Raw genomic sequence first — 23,175 nt, 5'->3', positions numbered from 1 at the left:
AATATGTAACTTTAACCAGTTCAGCATAAAAATCTTATAAAATAACGCCGACCTGAGTGCTATTAGTTTGAAACATGAATCTACCATGATTTGTTTCCTGGTTCTTGAAGGCAACAAAGTTTGGCAAAGAAATCTATAACTTCAACATGTTCAGTTCAGAAGTCTTTTAAAATACACCCTAGTGCTATTAGTTCAAATATGAATCTAACATAATCTCTTTCCTGGTTATTACATACCAACAAAGTTTGGCAGAAGAACCTATAACTTCAACCAGTTGAACTTAAAAGTCTTCTAAAATACGCCCCCAATGCTATTAGTTTTAAAACTAAAAATACTGTAATCTCTTTCATGGTTCTTGCATGCACACAAAGTTTGGCATAGAAACCTATAGCTTCAAACAGCTCTGCATAAAAGTCGTCTAAGATAACCCCCACCCAACACAATTAGTTTAAAATGTGACTACCACAATCTATTTACTAGTTCTTGTAGACCAACAAAGTTTGGCAGAGGAACCTACAACTTCAACCTGTTCAGCTTAAAAGTCTTCTAAAATAACCCCACACGAGCGCTATTAGTTTAAAACATGAATTTTCCATGATCTCTTTCCTTGTTCTTAAATGCTAACAATGTTCGGGAGTGGAACCTATAACATCCATAGTTCAGCTTAAAAGGCTTCTGAAATACCGCCCAACGCTATTAGTTTAAAGAAAAATCTACCATGATCTCTTTCCTAGTTATTGTAGACCAATAATGTTTGGTAGAGGAAGCTATAACATTAACCAATTCCACTTAAAGGTCTTCTAAAATAATCCCCTCCCCCTAAGATCTATCAGTTTAAAAGTCTTCTAAAATACTCCCAAGTGCTATTCGTTCAAACATGAATCTACCATAATCTCGTTCCTCGTTATTACATACCGACAAAGTTTGGCAGAAGAACCTATAACTTCAACAAGTTCAACTTAAAAGTCTTCTAAAATATGCCGCCAATGCTATTAGTTTTAAAACTGAATATACCGTAATCTCTTTCATGGTTCTTGCATGTGCACAAAGTTTGGTAGAGAAACCTATAACTTCAACCAGCTGTGCATAAAAGTCATCTAAAATACCCCCACCCAGCAATATGACTACCATAATCTATTTCTGGTTCTTGTAGACCAACAAAGCTTGATAGAGGAACCTAAACTTTAACCTGTTCAGCTTAAAAGCCTTCTTAAATAACCCCACCCAAGCACTATTAGTTTAAAACATGAATTTGCCACGATCTCTTTCCTCGTTGTTAAAGGCCAACAATGTTTGGCAGTGGAACCTATAACTTCCACCAGTTCAGCTTAAAAGTCTTCTAAAATACCATCCCCAACGCTATTAGTTTAAAGACGAATATACCATAATCTCTTTCTTAGTTATTATAGACCAACAATGTTTGGTAGAGGAACCTATAACTTCAACCAATTCAACTTAAAAGTCTTCTAAAATAATCCCCTCCCCCTAATCTCTATTAGTTTAAAACATGAATATATCGTAATATTTTCCCTAGTTCTTGCAGACCAAGAAATTTGGCAAACAAACTGATAACTCCAACCAATTCAGCATAAAAGTCATCTAAAATAACCCCCGTCCAACACAATTAATTTAAATTTGACTATCATAATATATTTCCCGGTTCTTGTAGACTTTGTACTCACAAAGTTTGGCAGAGGAACCTACAACTTCAACTTGTTTAGCTTAAAAGTATTCTAAATTAACTCCCACACAAATGTTATTAGTTTAAAACTTGAATCTGCCAACATCTCTTTCCTTATTCTTAAAGGCCAAAAATGTTTGGCAGAGGAACCTATAACTTCCACCAGTTCAGCTTAAAATTCTTTGAAAATAAACCCAATCCTATTAGTTTAAAATTGAATCTACCATCATCTCTTTCTTGGTTATTATAGACCAACAAAGTTTGCACAGGAACCTATAAATTCAACAACTTTAGCTTAAAAGTATTCTAAAATACGCTCCTCCCCCCAGCTCTATTAGTGTAAAACATGAATATACCATAATCTCTTTCCTGGTCTGGTAGAGCAAGAAAGTTTGGCAGAGAAACCAATAACTTCAACCAGTTTAGCATAAAAGTCAACACGGTAGGCCGTTAACAGGATGAAAGTCAACACGGGCCATAAATGCACTGGCCTACTACACGGGTCGTTAACAGGCCGAAACTGTGGGCGGACTAGATTTGTCTCATCGAGAATATGGGTCGTTAATAGCACATATGGCCCGTGTGTTGCGCCGACCTTTAACTGGCCGAAAATCACATCGGGCTAGAAGTGGCCCAAGTCTACAGTGGGCCGCTAACTGGCCGAAAGTCAGACCTCGCCGAAAATAGCCCAATTCCAGCATGGGTCATTTATGGGTCGAGAGTATCATCGGGGAACAAATGGGCCCAAATGTAGCAGGACCTTAAACAGGGCAAAAACACACTATGCCATAGTTGGGCCCGAATACATAGCTGACTGTTAATGAGCCAGAAGTAACCATGGGCTACATTGATGAGAAATCCACAACGGACCGGTGACAGGCCGAATTTACACTATTCTTGTGAGTCGTGCCTCTAAATGGTTCATGTGCAAGCGGGCCGTTAATGGGCCTATCCTTTAACTTTGCCTGGGCCGACCTTTCTATGTAAACGGGCCATTGTTGGGGTCGTTCCATGTGTCAACATTTCATAGGCTCGTCTCGCCCATTGGATGGATGACACTTGTTGCAACTTAGAGCAACATGTGGTTCCATTGGCGAATGAAAATTTACACGTGGAAAATTGCCATTAGTCTGGGCTATTAACGGATTATCGGATCTAACGCCGCCACCCGACAACTTAATTGTGTTTCGTTATGGTGGATGCCACGTGTCGGTTACCCTTGATGAAAACACTTCCACGACGTGCCATTTTTCGTCATGGAAGTGGACACTTCCGTGATGATAATTTGAGTATTGTCATGGAACATTTCTATGACAGCACATGCATGACTATTTGGATTCTATCAGACAATTGTCATGGATGTACATGCATGACAGAAAACATGACCTATTGTGACAAACACGTATCATCACGGAAGTGTTTTTTGTACTGGAGGTTGATGGCCTATCGGCTTCGGTGGCCTCTGCCCCCATTGCGGGCGGTGGCTCCGACATTAGTGGTGGTGCAGGTTTGAGGAAGGAGAGATCGTTGTATTCCTAGATTAGGATGTGAGAAATTTTGGCTATCCAAGACGGGGGCTAAGACAGGAAAGGGGAACCGACCCACGAGCCAGACACGTATATATTGCGAGTAGGGTCGGTACGGTTGTGCCTAGTCTATGGGCGGCTTGAGCCATTTCTATACGAGGTGCTTATCCTCCGCTTGAAAAAATACTTACCAAATAATGGACTTTATATATACACATAAATTTAAATTTAGCCAATGATACAACACTTTTCTTCTTTAGAACGTCTCAAAGATGGAAACCCCTTTTTTCAACCAACTACTCTTTTCGTCACGTACCTCCTCCTCTGCTTGACATTCGTTAACTGTGGGGCTCACCCACCACAACCTTGTCCACTCCAGCCCATATTATACTCCACACATTCCCTGTGGGGACATTCTCGTATATATTTCGGGTGGGGAAGCTCGCAAAGGATTATCCTTCGCTTGAGAAAAATACTCGCAAAAACGTGGCCTTCGTAGACACATTTTAATTGAATTCAATGAGTTGGTTAGCGATAACTTTCTCTCTTAAAAATGTCTCAAAAATAAAGAATGCATACAATATCTCATCGGCATAACATACTTCACTACCACAAATGGATATAAAGTTAATGACCCTAATGAAAGAAAGTGTCTCTACCACAACACAAATAATCATTAATTTATGGAAGTTTGGCAACAACATGTTTTGCATCAGACAAGTAGGCAAATTGTTGTTTATGTTAATATTTTGTTAAGCATGCATGGTTCATTAACCCATATGGATTTCGCCCGTCCCACTAAACTATACGCCTACGAGGAATGGTGCATCATGAGACCCCCCCCCCCCAATTACGTCTATTCACGGCTTTATGGGCAGAACTGTCATCTTCTAACTTCTCAAATTCGAAGTTTGCAGAAGTTTGATCACTAGAGAAATCAACACCTTCAATCTTTCGAGTCTTTTGAAACTCTTCGTCTACCTCCTGCTTTGAAATAGACGAATTATGTCCTCCAATGCATAGGTTCCTAATAGATCTAGCGATAAAAACCAAGCAACAAACACTGGCCATCAGAAGGCATAATATTTATGTAATGAAATAGAAGACTAAAATCTTCATCCAAGCAGTCCTAACAACAAAACTTATGAGATAGATTGAATTTACTTGATCTAAATTAAAGTAAAAAATATAGGAGATAGCATGCTAGTTATGTCAAAGCATAGCCTAAATAACATCAAATTGCATGACTTGTGCACAACCCATTACACAACAACAGCTGATGAATGGAGCAATTTGAATCGATAAATAAACAACTACCACTAACCAAGGATAATTCAGTATTTTTACCCCATTCACACGTAAATCAAACCATACCATGGGGACTAGATATTCACCTATTCCATATTTCATAGAAATTACAGCTGCAATTACACGAGTAAGTATCATGAGGGCATAAATCTATAAATTGCGACAGCATAACAATTTCACCCTAGAACAAGGAACAATCACCAATCTAGGACTATATTATGACATGTATCATCCGGCATAGTCCAAACCGCACAAAAGAGCGGGACCACGGGATGATAACTCTCCATCTCGTGCGGCGGGCCAAATCACAAGCACCAAAACCATAATTACCTGAAAAGGCTAATTGTAGGGTGAAAACTTGTTGTTAGATCACAGTAGGGACACAAGGTTGGATCTTATCCGGGATGTCGAGAAGGAAGTGGAGATATTATTGGCTGTAAAAACTTGATCTAGATGAAGGAGCCCTTGACATTGGACACGTGGAGATCTTGGAGGGCAGCCTTTGACTGGGCGAGGGAGCAAAAGAGGACGAATACATGCCTACATGACTCACCATGCCTCACGATGCAGTCAAGTGCGATGTGCGGGGCGAAGGTTACACTAAGGTCGTCCTCTCCCGTCTGCGTGGGCAGGTTGCCGACCCACGATGTGTGCTGCTACTTCTTGAGCTTGCGTAGGCTTTCCCTTAAAGAGGAAACGGTGATGCGCAAAGTAGAGATAATTACACAAGAAAAATCAATCTAGTTTCCCAAACCAAATCAATAGATCAGAGAGAAATACAAAGCTATATAAATCATGCATAAAAGAGTTCAGAGAAGACTCAAATAATATTCATAGATAATCTGAACGTAAACCCACAATTCATCTCATCTCAACAAATACACCGCAAAAGAAGATTACATCGAATAGATTTCCAAGAACATCGAGGAGAACATTGTATTGAAGATCAAAGAGAGAGAAGAAGCCATCTAGCTACTAGCTATGGACCCATAGGTCTGTGGTAAACTATTCACACATCATCGGAAGGGTAGCAAGGTTGGTGTAGAATCCCTTCATGATCATATCCCCCTCCCACGTAGTACCAAAAAAGGCCCAAGATGGGATCTCGTGAAGACACAAACTTTCGGTGGTGGCAAAGTACTTTTGGTGTTCCCTCTGGTCAACGGGGAATATTTGGGTATTTATAGAAGAAAAATTAGGGTTGGAAGTGCCACGGGGGGCCCACAAGCTTGCCCCCCCTTGGGTGTGCCCCCTGAGCTTGTGGCCACCTCGTGGCTCTTCGGGCCTCCTCCTGAAGCTTCAAGGGTGTCTTGTGGTCCAAGATAAATCGTCAAAAAGTTCTGTTCCATTTGGACTCCGTTTGGGGTTGATTTTCTGTAAATACAAAAACAAGGAAGACACAAAAACTGGCACTGGGCACTAGGTTAATAGGTTAGTCCCAAAAAATGATATAAAATAGCATAATAATGCATATAAAACATCTAAGATTGATAATATAATAGCATGGAACAACCAAAAATTATAGATACGTTGGAGATGTATCATGGTCATCTCATGGGCTGTCACTGGCGCGGCGGCAACACCCCCTGTGTCGAAGGGTTCTTATTCATTCGGTGGTCGGGGAGGCTGATGTTCTATCGGCCTCGGCTACCTCCACTGTCTCTATGGGCAGTGGCTCCGACATCAGCAATGGTGGGGTTGGAGGAGGGAGAGATCTCCAAACGCCTAGATTGTGCTGCGGGAAATTCTGCCTGTCTAAGACGGGGGCCAAAATGGGGCAAGGGGAATCGACCCACGAGTCGGACTCGTATATATTGTGGCAGGGTAGGTACGGTTGCGCCTAGTCTACGGGCGGCTTGGGTCATTTCTTTACGACGTGATTATCCTTCGCTTGAGAACAATACTTACCATAAAATTACCTTTATATAGACACATCAATTTAAAATTTAGGGGATGATAATGCATACACTTTCCTTCTTTAAAATGTCTCAAAGATGGAAAACCCTAAACCCTCAACCGACTAATCTTTTCCTCCCATACACCTCCTCCTCCGCTCGACACATGTTCATTATGGGGCCCGCCCACCGAAATCTCTCTCAACCTTATTTCTCGACGACATATTTTCTCCACACGTTCCCTATGGGGCCGGACTCATATATATTTAGGGTTGGGTAGGGACGACTTCGCCTTGTGTGTAGGTGGCTCCCAACAGATTATCCTCCGCTTGAGAAAAATACTCGCAAAAATGTGGCCTTCACAGACACCTTTTAATAGAATTCGACGAGTTGGTTAGTAATAAATTTCTCTCTTCATAATGACTCAGAAAGAAGGAATGCATACAATATCTCATTGGAATAATATATTTCACTGCCACAAATCAATATAAACTAAATGGCCCTGATGAAGAAAAGTGTCTCTACCACACCACAAATAATCATAAGTTTATTTTAAGTGTGGTAACAATATTTTTTACATCATACAAGCATGCAAATTGCTGCTTATGTTAAAGTTTTATGAACCATGCATGGTTTATTAACCCATATGGATTTCTCCTGTCCCACCAAACTGTATTTCGAAGAGGAATGTGATATGTCTCCAACGTATCTATATTTTTTGATTGTTCCATGTTGTTATATTCTCATTCTTGGATGTTTTACAATCATTTATAGCATCTTTATATCATTTTTTGGGACTAACCTGTTGACATAGTGCCCAGTGCCAATTGTTTTTTTGCTTGCTTTTTACTTCATAGAAAATAATACCAAATGGGGTCCAAACACAGCGAAACTTTTTGGAGATTTTTTCTGGACCAGAAGACACTTGTTGGGCCAAAGAAGTACCAGAGGGGGGCTCCAAGGGGAGCAGAACCCACCAGGGCACGCTTGGGGGGGTGGGACAGGCGCGCCCAGGTGGGTTGTGCCCACCTCGATGGCCTCCCGCATCGCCTCTTTGCTCTATAAATACCCCAATATTCCAGAAACCCAAGGGGAGTCGACGAAAATCAATTCCAGCCGCCGCAAGTTCCAGAAACCACCAGATCCACTCTAAACACCATCCGGAGGGGTTCATCATCCTCATTGGTGCCTCTCCGATGATGCGTGAGTAATTCATTGTAGACCTACGGGTCCGTAGTTAGTAGCTAGATGGCTTCCTCTCTCTCTCTTTTGATTCTCAATACAATGGTCTCTTGGAGATCTATTTGATGTAACTCTTTTTTGCGGTGTGTTTGTTGGGATCCAATGAACTTTGAGTTTATGATCAGATCTATGTTTTTATCCATGAAAGTTATTTGAGTCTTTTGATCTCTTATATGCATGATTACTTATAGCCTCATATTTCTTCTTCGAATCTTCGATTTAGTTAGGCCGACTAGATCAATTTTTCTTGCCATGAGAAGAGGTGCTTTGTGATGGGTTCGATCTTATGGTGCTTGATCCCAGTGACAGAAGGGGAACCAACACGTATGTATCGTTGCTATTAAGGATAAAAAGATGGGATCTATTTCTACATAAATGGATCTTGTCTACATCATGTCATCGTTCTTATTCCATTACTCCGTTTCTCCATGAACTTAATACACTAGATGCATGCTGGATAGCGGTCAATGTGTGGAGTAATAGTAGTAGATGCAGGCATGAGTCTGTCTACTAATGTTGGACGTGATACCTATATAATGATCATTGCCTGGATATCGTCATGATTATTTGAAGTTCTATCAATTTCCCAACAGTAATTTGTTTACCCACCATATGCTATTTTTCTCGAGAGAAGCCACTAGTGAAATCTAGGGCCCCGGGGTCTCTTCTTTATTATATTTGCCTTCGCGATCTATTTTTATTTGCTTTTATTTTCAGATCTATTAATCTAAAAATACAAAAATACCTTGCTCTTATTATTATTTATTTTATCTCGCGTTCCTCCGAGATCTATTTACCCAATCTACTACAATTTTACCTATCTTTTTACCCGTGAGGGATTGACAACCCCTCTCTTACGTCGGGTTGCAAGTATTTGTTCTTTTTGTGTAGGAGCTATTTACGTGGTGTTGCGTGGTTTTCCTACTGGTTCGATAACCTTGGTCTCATCACTAAGGGAAATACCTACCGTAGCTGTGCTGCATCATCCCTTCCTCTTTGGGGAAATACCGACGTAGTTCAAGTCGCATCAAAAGGAATTTCTGGCACCGTTGCTGGGGAGACATCATCAACATCTACTAGGTTCCTAATCAAAAATCTCATCTCCTTGTAATTTACATTATTTGCCATTTGCCTCTCGTTTTCTTCTCCCCCACTTTACAAAAAATTTGCCGCTTTATTTGCCCTCTTTTTTGTTCGCCGTTTTCTCGCTAGACTTATCTTTTTTGCTTGAGATCTTGTTGATATGGCCATCATGACTACTCCTTCTTTGTCACCGGATTTTGAAGTTTTGTACTTCAAACAGAGACAAGGAGAAAATTTGAAAGATTCTTGGTATAGGCTTGTCGTGGGTTTGTCACGGCAGATGTCCTCGTGAAAGGACTTAGTCGTGGAGCCATCACAACGGGTTAGCTTAAAGGCGTTAAATCGGACAAGGGGACACGGGAGTTTATACTAGTTCAGCCCCTTCGATGAAGGTAAAAGCCTACGTCTAGTTGCGATTAGTATTGCTAGGGGTTCGAAGGCCAGGGAGCGAATCCGCTTTGTCTGGATCTCGAGTTGTTGTTGTCTGTCCTTGAACCGCCGCCGGGTCACCCCTTTATATACTCAGGAGGACCCCGGCCGGTCTACAGAGTCCCGAGGCTGGCTCATACAAGTGTCTCCCTCGGTCTCCTCTTTCCTATCTTACAATGCAAGTTTATACAATCATGGCGGTTTACTACCATGGGCCCTAAATCGCCTGCGGGCTCTGGGCCTCTAAGCCTCATCCGTAAAGCGCCATCTTCTGGGTTTCCTTGGGCTTCAGTATAGGTGAAGGTGAACCGGCCCCTCCTGGGCGGTTTACCCTTAGTGGTTATATCCTCAACATTAGGCCCCAGATTGATTTGAACCTGTTCATGTCAATCTTCAATCCTTAAAAAAACTACCTAAATTTCTGACAATTCTCGTAAACCGCCATATTGTCTTCTCCTTGTGAACTTTGGTGAACCGCCATGACATCATCTTCTGTCACTGCAGTAAATCATTGTGACGCCATCCCTATATAAAAAGATTTATGAAGATTCCCTTCTCTTTAATTAATTCTCGAAGATCGAGGCGACAACTGCATCCTCTTTTGCCGCTTCCGACTCCTCAATTTTCGCGCCTGCTCTTTTATCCCACTTCCCTTATAAATAATACCGGGGTGCCTTCCATTTCCCCCCTTTCCTATTCGCCTCGTCTTCCTCCTCGCGACCCGAAGACCTCAAGCATCGCCGCCGCCGTCATCATCGATCTTCCAGTCTGCACCAACTAGGCCGCTGCATCACCCTGTTCGTACCAGATCTCTTGAGATACTCCACCGCTGCATATCCCTGGTAAATACTCCTTTCCTTTACTTGTTAGATCTACATTAGGGTTTCGAAATTTCTTCAGTGTTCGTCAGTGTTCATCAGTACTTTTTCTGTTTTTCCTTTAGCATCTTACTGAATCTAGCTAGGCCTGATAGTTTCCCCTTGCAGCTGGATCTGTAGCTTTACTCTGTCGTACTACAGCATCTTACTGTTCCTGTATAGATCCTTATCTGAACCCTCTCTGTTCTGTTTAACATCTGTAGGGCTCAGAAAAATTTGTTTTTTGAACAACAGTAGATCCAAAATTATATCACCATCTTGTGAAACTTGTTTCCGCAACACCTAGCAAATTTTCAGATTGGGTTCTGCCTCCCAAGGGCGGTTTAACCTTTAGTAATTGATAATCTGTCATATGTCATTAGTCCTCTCTTAAACCGCCATCTAGACTTGAATAGCAATGCCTGGTTCACTTCATATGTACACCTTGAATTGCCGGTTTAACATTGACTAACACATATGAACCGTCAATCGTAAACCGTCCATTTTCCTTTTATAGACTTTGTAAGATGACGAAGCAATTTGCTGCTTGCAACTGGGTTCCATCTCGGATCACAGAAATGCAAATCAATGGATATGTCACCACAGGCGCTTTAGCTTCAAAAAATGTCCACCATTGGCCAGTTCCTGGCCTTGAGTGCCCTCCTGAGCCTCAAGATGGAGAAGTGATTGTGTTCATGCAACATTTAGCTCGAGGTTTCAGTCCTCCCGGATCAAAAAATTTCCGGGATGTTCTTGCCAGCGTCCAACTCCATCCTCAATATATTGGACCAAATTCTGTGTCCAACATATGCGATTTCCAAGTATTCTGCGAGGTTTACCTGCAAGAAGAACCAACTGTCGATCTCTTTCAAGATCTCTTTCACTTAAACCGCCGGACTGAATTTTCTGACGGACCCAATACTGAACTTGGTGGTGTGTTGATCCAAAAGAGGAAAGAAGTTGAATTTCCTCACGCCAAACTTCACATCCATCCAAAAGACCGGAACCAAACTTGGTTCTACTGTCAGAATACTGCCCCTACTGAAGAGAATCCTTTGCCGGGCTACCGTCCGCACCGGCTCAGCAATAACCACCCTTTACCTCAGAGATTGTCTGCCAAAGATCGACAAGCCTATGCACCTCAACTCGCCAAACTCTAGGCTTTCCTTGCCAATGGTTTAACTGGTGTTGATCTCGTCTGCTGTTGGATTTCATGGTGCATTCTACCTTGAAGCCGCCGCCCCGGATTGATGTTTGAATATACCGGCAACACCAATGATCCACAACTGTTTAATGAAATAGAATTGACTGATGATGAAGTCACTGAAAGTGTAAAGAAAATACTTGACAAACCGCTCGCCGTATGTACTCAAACTGGTCTGCGCCCTTTTTATGCCTCCAACAAACCGCCAGCGGTAAAGACTTTAACCTTATACTTTTCCTGATCCTTCTCCACTTTAACACTGCTATAATAACCCTTTGTGCAATCTCGCAGGCCAGTAGATCCTTCTGGAAAAGCAAATCTCAAGACAAAGCGGCTAAGGCTCCTCGTGTTAAGACCAAGGTCATCAAGAGAGCTGCCAAAAAGAAAACTGTTGAGTCTTCGGAACCACCAAAGGATGTCGGTGACTCGGCTGAAGAGGTAAAATTTGACTCCCTTGACTTCTATTCATATATTTTACTGATAATGATTACTCCTAGGATGATGCGGAGGCCAGCCATGCAGATCATGTTGAGGTAATTTGTCTTTCTGACTCAGAACTTGTGCCGGTTCAACGATTTCGCCGTGCAGTTCGGAAAGTGAAATTCTCTCACCCTCTTCTCATTTGGATCAAAAACTTTCTTTTGAAGACATAGCAAACCGAAGGGCGTCGCACAACCCGACACAGTGGTCAACATGTCACTTCTTCCGGTTTACCTCATACACCAAACCGGAAACGTCATCCAGAGGTTGCTTGTTCTCCTGAAAAACTTTATCCTTTGAAAGGTTTCTTCCGATGCCCTCTCAATCCATCTGATTCAAATTACCAGGTATCTTCTAATTCGTCTGGCGGTTCATCAACCACTCAGCTGCCTCCACTGAAAACCATCCCCGGGTAAGCATGCAGCCCTCCCTTCTCCTTCATAATTCAGTTAATCATGCTAATCCTTGTTTTAATATTAGTGCCAAAGCTCATCTGAGTAAGAAGGGTAAGACCAGTGCCCCTACTGGCGAAGTTGAACCGGAGGAAACTCTTGAAAATCCTGATAAAAATCTTGATAATATCATGGATGATTCTGTCCCGCCGGAGCCAGCTACCAACGCTGATCCGCCGGAAGCTGATCCGGCCACACATGAGGGCACCTCAAGTCCACATGCTATACCTGCAAGTCCGGTTGTTGATCCACTGAGCTCAACTGCTAATCCGCCAAGCCCTTCTACCACTCCTAACCCAGCCAAAGATGATGACGTTATTGTTACTGGCACTGCTTATACCGCTCCGGCCAATCCAGTTATCTTGGCAAAACATACCGCCAAGGATGAGTTTACTTCTATGGGCAAGGGGAAGATGGAAGCTGACTTGACAAAATATGCTAATCTTTCTGCCCAGGATCTTCATTCCGGATTCTTGAACCGGCTTTATACAAGCCGAGATAATGAAGCTGATTTGGTAAATCTGATGAAGGAATGCTATGAGGTGAACATTTTCATCCTTATCTTTGTATTTTCACTGCCTTGTATCTTGTAGCCCCCAAGGGCCGGTTTAGCTTGTAAAGACAAACCGGGACTTTTTACCTTCCATACTGCACATTGTTGACTTTTAAGTTTTTGAACAAATATACATTAGCCCCCAAGTGCCAGGATTGAAACTTGTATTAATCCTCGGGACTTTAAACAAGCAGTAGGAAAGAAGCAATCCGCATTAGCCCCCAAGTGCCAAGTGTAGAACCAGTTGTATGCTTGGGACTTTTGATAAAATATTGATATGCTCCTCTGATTGTGGCAGGCTGATATAAACCATCAATGCACGCAAATTGCTGATATTCAAGAGAGTATCAAATCCTATCAAGAAGAATCTTCTAAGGCCAAAGATGAGCTTCGAGCCGCTTTAACTTCCATGGAACAACTTAAGGAAGAATTCAAGTCTGAACGTGCCAATTGGGACACTGAGAAGGATACATTGTTGAAACGGGCTGAAGACGCCAAGTCCGCTCTTAAACTGGTGGCAAAAGAGCTTTCTGGGTTGAAGCGTCAAGTGAACGCCATGACCTCCGCAGTATTTGGTAAGTACTCCTAGCAAGGCATCTGAAATATCCATCTTGTAAGGTGCCGGTTGAAATATGAAATTCTTAAACCGTTGCAGGTAGCCGTATTACTCATCTGGGCTCAGATGCACGGATGAAGCTGAAAGCAGCATATACTCTGCTTGAACAACTATGCGCCGGCGCCCAACGGGTTATCTGTGCAGCATCGTACGACAATCCGGCCCCAACACTAATCAAGGACACTCTGGCAAGGCTATCCATGGCACCAGCACAGATAGAAGAGGTAAAGCGATCCACTGCCAGGGTTGGCGCTTTGTTGGCACTCACCCGAGCCAAAGCGTGGATAGCCAACATGGATCCGGTTGACCTCGCCAAAGGCTTTCCAAGCACACAAGAAAACGGGGCTGATTTTGATGATGAAGCCCTTAAAAAGTGACAAGGGAAATGCGTCCTCTGGCGAGTCAGCTGGCAGAAGATGCTAACTTGACTGTTCACCGGTCTTATTATGATGCCAACAACAAACGGGTTAATGCTGTCATGCCGGAAGCGCAAAATCTTATTCCGCCAATCCGTAAGCACACTTATGCCCCTAACATTGATCCATCGGAACTTATCAGTGAAGAAGCTATCTTTCAGGCCTTAACCCGGATTGACTAGACCACCACAAACTTCCAGCCGCTAGGTGGGGAGGAGGAGGTTGATCCGACACCAAATGACCCATCAACTTCACATCAACATGGTAATGAGGCTTGATCCGGCAATCAGAGTGATGCTCCATAAACTTTTTTTCTGTTGGAAACACCATACTTTGGGCCTTCAAGCACCTTGTAGTAGGCTAGTGAAAATACTTTAATCCGTTGCCATCGTGCATTGGGATACACTTTGCGTTGATCCGTCATGATAATTTCAGTAGTGGCTTATGTATTTGCACAATATTATGCAATCCATGTGTCTGCATAAGAAAAATTTGTCCGGGCGGTTTACCACCGGACGGGTCAAAATACCCAACACAACTTGTTAAGCAACTATGGTTGCAGCAATAATAAATCATACCTGTGATACGAAACATTGCTGTTGGTTTACCAATTGTGATTTTAAGAAGGGTGAAAACCCAACTTCCACCATGCCATGCTGGTATATATGATATAGAACCGGGTTGTGATGAACACCGGACGATTGCTGGAGACAAGGTGTCAAAGCCAGACCGGTTTGAAGGATGCCAGGTTACCTTTAATTGTATGCTTTAACAGAAGACCCGTAGGCCATACCGGGTTAAGAAACACCAGGTTAACATAAACCTTAAGAAAGAACAAAAACTTGGCAAGAAGCAAACAAACAAAAATAAACCATGGTCAAGGATTTTCAAGGGCTGCCAGGCCCAAATCGAGGCTTTTCATGGGCTGCCAGGCCACTGAGTTAAACCATTTTGACAAAGCCTTTTAAGATGGCCCTCCAACTAACCAATCATCATTTTAACTTTGACAAGTTCAGGGTCTCGATGAGAGTAACTGTCAAACATTCGACGGGTCGTGCCAGGATTACCTGGATAGGAGTGGCTTACTTGATGAAGGCAGGTTAACCCGGGGTTTTAGGTGAATACACCAGGCTTCCAAGCCGTGGGTCGATACCCGGCTACAAGGGTCCTTTCAAACTCTTTGGTATTTGACACAAAGAGCCCCCAAGTAACTTTGTGAGATGTGCTCAATGGGTGCCTATGTTTGAGTCGTGCTTTGAGCAATCAAACTCTCTTTGGCCCCTTGGGTATGAAGCTCCCAAGCTAGGTGGTGGCATGGTAGCCGGGTTAACAGGTAGTACTTTGCTTTATTAGCTGAAGCCCCCAAGTTAACAGATATTTGAAGAAAAACAGCGGAGACCCTGCTTAATAGCAAGGATGTCGGTTTATTATATTGATCATAATATATACATTGTTGAAATATGTACATAAGAAAAGCCTGTGGCTTCAAGTGTAATAAGGCCGTAGGAGAGCTATGTTCCATGGCCGCCGGGTCTCCTCCTCAGAGCTACATGAGTCTTCTCGAACGTCAATGAGGTAGTATGATCCGTTGTGCAGATCTTTGCTGACCACAAAGGGCCCTTCCCAAGGTGGGGATACCTTGTGCATATCAGTCTGATCTTGAATGAGCCGAAGTACCAAATCGCCTTCTTGAAAGGTTCTTGTCTTAACCCGGCGGCTGTGATAACGCCGCAGGTCTTGTTGATAAACCGCCGACCGAGCCAAAGCCATGTCCCGTTTCTCATCTAATAGGTCCAGCGCCTCTTGGTGTGCTTGCTCGTTGTCCGCTTCAACATAATTCGCAACCCGGGGTGAGTCGTGATGAATACCACTTGGGAGGACAGCCTCAACCCCGTAAACCATGAAAAAAGGTGTATAACCCGTAGATCGGTTTGGGGTGGTATTTATACTCCATAACATAGATGGTAATTCTTCCACCCAACAACCTCGCGTCCGCTTCAAAGGGACCATAAGCTGAGGCTTGATACCCTTCAGGATCTCTTGATTCACCCTCTCAGCTTGACCATTAGACTGGGGGTGAGCCACGGACGCTACATCAAGCCGGATGTGCTCTCGTTGGCAAAACTCCCCCATCTCACCTTTAGAAAGGTTTCTACCATTATCTGTGATGATGTTGTGTGGAAAGCCAAAATGGAAAATAATCTTTTTGAGAAATTGAACCGCCGTGGCTGCATCACATTTACTGATGGGCTCCGCTTCAACCCATTTGGTGAACTTGTCAACCGCCACCAACAGGTGGGTCTTTTTGTCCTTGGAGCGCTTAAAGGGTCCAACCATATCAAGCCCCCAAGTAGCAAACGGCCAAGTGATGGGAATCATTCGTAACTCTTGAGCCCGAACATGAGCTCGACGTGAAAATTTCTGACAAGCGTCGCACCGCTTTACCAAGTCTTCCGCATCAGAATGAGCTGTCAACCAGTAGAACCCATGTCGGAAAGCTTTAGCCACCAAGGATTTTGAACTGGCATGGTGACCGCAATCCCCTTCATGGATTTCACGTATAATCTCTTGTCCTTCTTCAGGAGAAACACAATGTTGGAATACACCTGAAACGCTAGAACAGTGTAACTCGCCATTGTGAACAACCATAGACTTGGACCGCCGGATTATCTGTCTGGCGAAAAGCTCGTCATCTCGTAATTCACCCTGGTTCATATACGCCAAATATGGAACCATCCAATCTGGAGTGGCATGTAAAGCGGCTACCAACTGGGCCTCCGGATCAGGAATAGCTAAATCCTCCTCTGTAGGCAACTTTACATACGGGTTATGCAAGATATCTAGAAAGGTATTGGGTGGTACCGGTTTATGCTGAGATCCCAGCCGGCTTAGAGCATCTGCTGCTTCATTCTTGCGCCGGTCGATGTGTTCCACCTGATAACCCTTAAAGTGACCTGCTACAATATTCACCTCGCGCCTATAAGCCGCCATGAGTGGGTCCTTAGAATCCCAAGTACCAGAAACTTGCTGAGCCACCAGATCAGAATCTCCAAAGCATCGAACCCGGCTTAAGTTCATTTCCTTAGCCACACGAAGGCCGTGGAGTAAGGTCTCGTACTCTGCTGCATTGTTAGTACAAGGAAAGATTAAGTAGAGAACATAACAAATCTTATCACCTCAAGGGGAAGTGAGGACAACCCTAGCCCCCGAGCCTTCCAACTGCCTGGACCCATCAAAGTGAATGGTCCAGTATGTATTATTCGGTTTGTCCTCTGGTGCTTGTAACTCGGTCCAATCATTGATGAAGTCAACAAGCGCCTGAGATTTGATGGCTGTTCGGGGTGTATACTTCAAACCATGGGGACCAAGCTCAATTGTCCACTTCGCAACCCGGCCAATTGCTTCTCTATTCTGGATTATATCGCCCAAAGGAGCAGAACTAACCACTGTGATAGGATGGCCTTGAAAGTATTGCGAGCTTCCTACTTGCCATAAAAACTCCATACACTAGCTTCTGCCAATGCGGATATCTTTGCTTTGATTCGATCAGTACCTGACTGATATAATAAACTGGTCGTTGAACCGGATATTCTTTTCCAGCCTCCTTACGCTCAACCACAATCGCCACACTGACCGCTCGGGCATTGGCAGCCACGTACAATAATAGAGGCTCATTATCAACCGGAGCAGCAAGGACTGGCGGTTCAGCCAGCTGCCGCTTCAAATCCTCAAATGCCGCATTGGTGGCATTACTCCAGACGAATTTATCTGTCTTCTTCAACATCTGATACATGGGAATCGCCTTCTCTCCCAAACGGCTGATAAACCGGCTGAGGGCTGCAACCCGGCCCGCCAGACGCTGAACATCATTAATACACGCCGTTTTAGACAAGGATGTGATCACTTTGATTTTTTTCGGATTGTCCTCAATGCCTCTGTTGGACACAAGAAAGCCCAAGAGCTTGCCTGCCGGAACACCAAAAACGCATTTGTCTGGGTTGAGCATCATTTTGTAAACCCGAAGATTGTCGAACGTCTCCTTGAGATCATCTATCAAGGTTTCCTGCTTCCTGGACTTCACCACAATATCATCCACATAGGCATGAACATTACGCCCGATCTGCTTGTGAAGACAATTTTGCACACAACGCTGGTAGGTTGCTTGGGCACTCTTGAGCCCAAAGGGCATAGAAACATAGCAGAAGGCTCCAAAGGGAGTGATGAAGGCTGTCTTCTCCTGGTCCTTAACTGCCATTTTAATCTGATGATAACCTGAATAAGCATCCAGGAAACTCAGGCTCTCACAACCCACCGTCGCATCAATGATCTGATCAATACGTGGGAGAGCGAAAGGATCTGCTGGGCAGGCCTTGTTCAAATCAGTGTAGGCCACACACATACGCCATGTGCCGTTTTTCTTAAGGACAAGCACCGGATTAGCCAACCACTCGGGTTGAAATACTTCGACGATAAACCCAGCTGCCAGTAGCCAGGCTACCTCTTCACCAATGGCCTTGCGTCTTTCTTCGTTAAAACAGCGAAGGAACTGCTTGACCGGTTTAAACTTAGGATCAATATTGAGAGTGTGCTCAGCGAGTTCCCTCGGTACACCTGGCATGTCAGAAGGCTTCCATGCAAAGATGTCCCGGTTCTCACGGATGAACTCGATGAGCGCGCTTTCCTATTTCGGATCTAGATTGGCACTGATACTAAACTGCTTGGATGAATCACCAGGGACGAAGTCAACGAGTTTAGTCTCATTAGCCGGTTTGAACGTCAGGGCCGGGTCATGCTCAGTTGTGGGCTTCTTCAGAGGGGTCATGTCTGCCGGATCAACATTGTCCTTATAGAACTTTAGCTCCTCTGTAGCACAAACCGATTCAGCATAGGCCGCTTCACCCTCCTCGCAATCCAAAGCAATCTTTCGACTTCCATGTACTCTGATCTTCCCCTTATAACCTGGCATTTTGAGCTGTAAATAGACATAACAGGGTCTCGCCATGAATTTCGTGTAAGCCGGCCGTCCAAATAGCGCGTGATATGGGCTCTGGATTTTCACCACCTCAAAGGTTAATGTTTTAGACCTGGAATCATACTCATCTCCAAACACGACTTCCAAAGCAATTTTCCAATAGGGTATGCCAATTTACCTGGTACTACACCATGAAAACAGTGTTTGACGGTTTAAGATTCTTATCTGTCAACCCCATGTGACGGAAAGTCTCATAGTACAGGATGTTGATATTGCTCCCTCCATCCATCAGAACTTTGGTAAACTTATAGCCCCCCACCTGAGGTGCCACCACCAAGGCTAGTTGACCCGGATTGTCAACCCGGGGCGGGTGATCCTCTCTACTCCACACAATGGGCTGCTCCGACCATCGTAGATAACGTGGCACGGCCGGTTCAATAGTATTAAATGCCCTCTTGTGAAGCTTCTGATCCCGCTTGCACATGCTAGTAGTGAACACATGATATTGTCCGTTGTTCAACTGCTTGGGGTGACTTTGTTAACCTAACTGTTGCTGATTCCCTTGGTTATTCTGGTGGTTATTACCATGGTTGTTCTGATGGCCCTGGTTATTCTGAAATCCAGAGTTTGAACCGCCGCCCCCATGGAAACTGGGACCTGAACCGCCCGGCGGACCCTGATCGTACCGGTAGAGATTAGAGTTTTTGAACTCCCTCATTATGTGAAAATCCTTCCAAAGATGTGTGGAAGGGGCCTCCTTGGTTCCATGCTTCGGGCAGGGCTGGTTTAACAAACGCTCCAGATTCATCCCTCCACCGCGCTGGGGTGGTTTACCTTTGCGACGCTGCATATTTGTGTTAGCAACAAAGTCTGAACTATCCGCTTTATGCTTACCATTATTCCCATGGTCTCCTTGGTTGTGGTGCTGCCCTTTTGCACCACCATTCTTCTTTCCCCTCCCCGGTTTTTCCTCCTCTGAATCCGGATCCTTGGTATTATCTGAATCGACATATTTAACCAAAGCGGCCATGAGTGTTGACATGTCGTTGCAGTGACGTTTGAGCCTTCCCAACTTCCGTTTCAATGGTTTGAAACGGCAATTGCCCTCTAACGTTAACACTACGGTGTCTGCATTGATACGATCTGATGAATGCAAAATCGCCGAAACCCATTTGACCCAATGGGTCGTGGACTCTCCTTCCTCTTGGACACAAGCAGCCAGATCTACAATTGACATTGGCTGCTTACATGTATCCTTAAAGTTCTGGATAAATCGGTGCTTTAGTTCGGCCCATGATCCAATAGAGTTGGTCGGCAAGCTCTTCAACCAAGTGCGAGCTGTTCCTTCCAACATCATGGTGAAATATTTAGCACACACCGCCTCATCCACATCCAACATCTCCATTGCCATCTCATAGCTCTCCACCCACGCCTCTGGCTGCAAATCGGCGGTGTAATTTGGTACCTTACAAGGTCCCTTGAAATCCTTGGGTAGTCGCACATTACGCAACGCGGGAGTTAAACACGGTACCCCTAAGGAACTGAACATCGCCCCTGGCTCCATGGAGGCAGTGGGGTGAACTGGAGTATGCTGTCGTGCTTCGTGTCGAGCTATCAACTCGGCCTCTCGACGTGCGCGGCCATGGTCCACAACATCTTGCGCATTAGCACCTCCCCCGGCCGGGTTGTCTCCTCGCGGCGAATTTCGGCGACGTGCACGACTGGACACGGCCGGTTCGTCTTCCACGTGTCTGCTATAACTCCGGCTTGGACGGGGAGTGGAATGAATCCTCTGACGTCTATGTGAATATGCTTGCTATTGATTTAGTGCTGTCTGAAGGAGATCCCTGGCCCGACGCGCTTCCACTGCAACTGGTAACTCGCCGTCGGTTGGGAGGGCCGCCAGGCGTGAAGTGACGGCCACAATGTTGTCCAACGGGTTGGAATAATGCCCGGGCGGCATTGATGGTACAACATTGTTCTGGCAAGGCAAGTCCGTCGTGCGTGGCTGAACCGGCGCTCCTGCTCCCGGCGCCCCCGCCCGGTTTAGCGTGGGTTGGTTACCAGCTCCTGCACCTGGAGTGTTGAAAAGATTCTGCGGCTCATACACCGACGGGAGATGTGATCGGTAACTTCTTCTCATGACTTCCTCTGAAGCATTCTGATCCAGTCTAATCCGGTAAGCATGTGCTTCCAACTCGGCCCGCTCCATAGCCATCCTGGCGTTCTCTGCTGCCAGGTCCGCTTTAGCCTGGGCTATCTGATCTTTCACTTTTAGAATCTCTGCAACGTGTTGATCCCTGGCTGCTGCGTCTACCTCCGCGGACATCAATGTTGCCAGAGCGTCGAACAAATCAGATAAGACTTGGGCTGGAGGCGGTGCCGAGCTTCCTGCCCCTGCTGGTGTGGCCGTTGTTGAACCGGAGAGCATTGCTGTGGCGGTAGATGAATGAGGTGCCGATCGTGTGCCGGTCATGAAGATGGCGGCCCGGTTTGGCAGACCGGGGGAATCCGGAATACTGTTGCCCTCGGATCCTCCCTCAATCCGGCCGTCCTGCAACTGGTAAAGCAATTCGGTTTCTCCATGTAGCGACCAGACCTCAAACAGTTTGATCTCTGTGCTCCGGTGTCATCCCTGGATCGGTAATGCTGACACCACACAGTACTCGGAGGATTTATAGCAGAGTAGCAATCACACACTTATTACATTGAGTGTCTCAAAAAGAGAACTATTACAATAAATATGGCTTAAGGCCATCTAATAACGATAAAAGTAGAAGGCTTGGAAGATAAGTGAGTCCATCAACTCCAACGGCATCACTGAGTATAGAACCACGACCTAAAAACTCCTTAATCGTCATCTGAAAAGTCTGCAACATTAACGTTGTAACCCGAAAACGGGTCAGCACATGGAATATGCTGGCAAGGTAACACATAGAGAGTAATGGAATGAACAGCTATACTATATGCATATTTGGCTGGTGGAAAGCTCTATGGTTACAGTTTTGCGTAAAGCCAATTTTTCCCTACTTCAAAGGAATAAATTTATTTACTATCATGGTGGTTGTTAAACATTGAGAATGGTTCACAGCATTCTCAATCCCAATTAAGCATCATCATTAAACATAACCCAACAAATTAATTTAGAGTAACATGTTGAGATTCACATGAAAATCCAGGTACTAGATACTCAAGATGTCCATAACCGGGGACACGGCTAACCATGATTAGTTTATTACACTCTGCAGAGGTTTGCGCACTTTTCCCCACAAGACTCGATTGCCTCCATTTGTTTTCTCGCACTACATGGTGTTTGAGAAGACAGATGACCAAGACATAGTCTTTCAGAAGCGCTAGCACCTTACGATCGGGTAGACCGTACCACCTACATCCCCTACATCTTCTAGTCTACCACTGTAAGAGTTCGCACAACTTAGTCAACTATGCTAGAGCCCATAATAGCTTGTGGCTGCACACGAAAGTTTCTAGTATGAATAGTCTCATGATCCCTTTGAGCCTGGGTGGCGGTCCAAAAGAAAACAGGCAAGTCCTGGAATACCCAGGTGCCTCAATCCACCCAGATGTGTGTTTAAGTTGCCACCTTAGATAAACCATTAATTATCAATCTCACATCTGTCATGGATTTCACTCACCCAATCCACGTCTACTAGCATAGCATGGCATAATAAGCAAACGTAGAAGTAACTCCCAAAGGTTTGATAATAAACAGGTAATAGGTACTACCTCATCTACTTCCCATCCCACAATTTAATTAGATCCTAATCATGCAATGTGTGAGGATTGATCTAATGCAATAAAACTGGGTAGTAGAAAAGATATGATCAAAGTGTTACTTGCCATGCTGATGATCCGGGAAACCTAACGATTCGAAGTAACAGGCGGCACACTCCAGGTATTCTATCACAGACAAACAAACAAGTATACAATAAGTACTCACCTAATGCACAGGTAAAACTCAAATAAGAGATCTAACCAGAAGGTTCAACTTAAGAACTCCGGTTGGCAAAAAAAATCGAATCGAACAAAGCAACGGAAGTCAAACGACGAAAGAAAACAACTTCGTTCTATTAATATGGATCTAGGGAAAATTTTACAGTAGCAAAATCTTGTTTAAGTTGGTTAAACGGATAGAGGGTTTTGAGACGAAACTCTAGGCGCTTGAATCGCCTGATTCCGATAAACGAGCGAAAAGTTATACTAAAACGAAAATCGGATCAGGAATCGCGATCACAAAATCGCGGATTTAATCCGAGAAAAAGAAAATGACGAACGGATTAACGAACGAACGTTCGTTATCCAGATCTAAACGATGAACGTGTTCGTCTAAACGAACAAACGAGCGAACGCTCGCTATTTAACCTAAACCGAAAAAACCGATCTAAAAAACGAAAACTAAAAAAACGAAAAAAACCAACGGAAAACCGTTCGGTTTTCTAAAAA

The sequence above is a fragment of the Triticum dicoccoides genome, chromosome 1A (genome assembly GCF_002162155.2).
Source record: "Triticum dicoccoides isolate Atlit2015 ecotype Zavitan chromosome 1A, WEW_v2.0, whole genome shotgun sequence".
In the NCBI taxonomy this organism is placed as follows: Eukaryota; Viridiplantae; Streptophyta; class Magnoliopsida; order Poales; family Poaceae; genus Triticum; species Triticum dicoccoides.
This window is presented reverse-complemented; position numbering follows the sequence as displayed.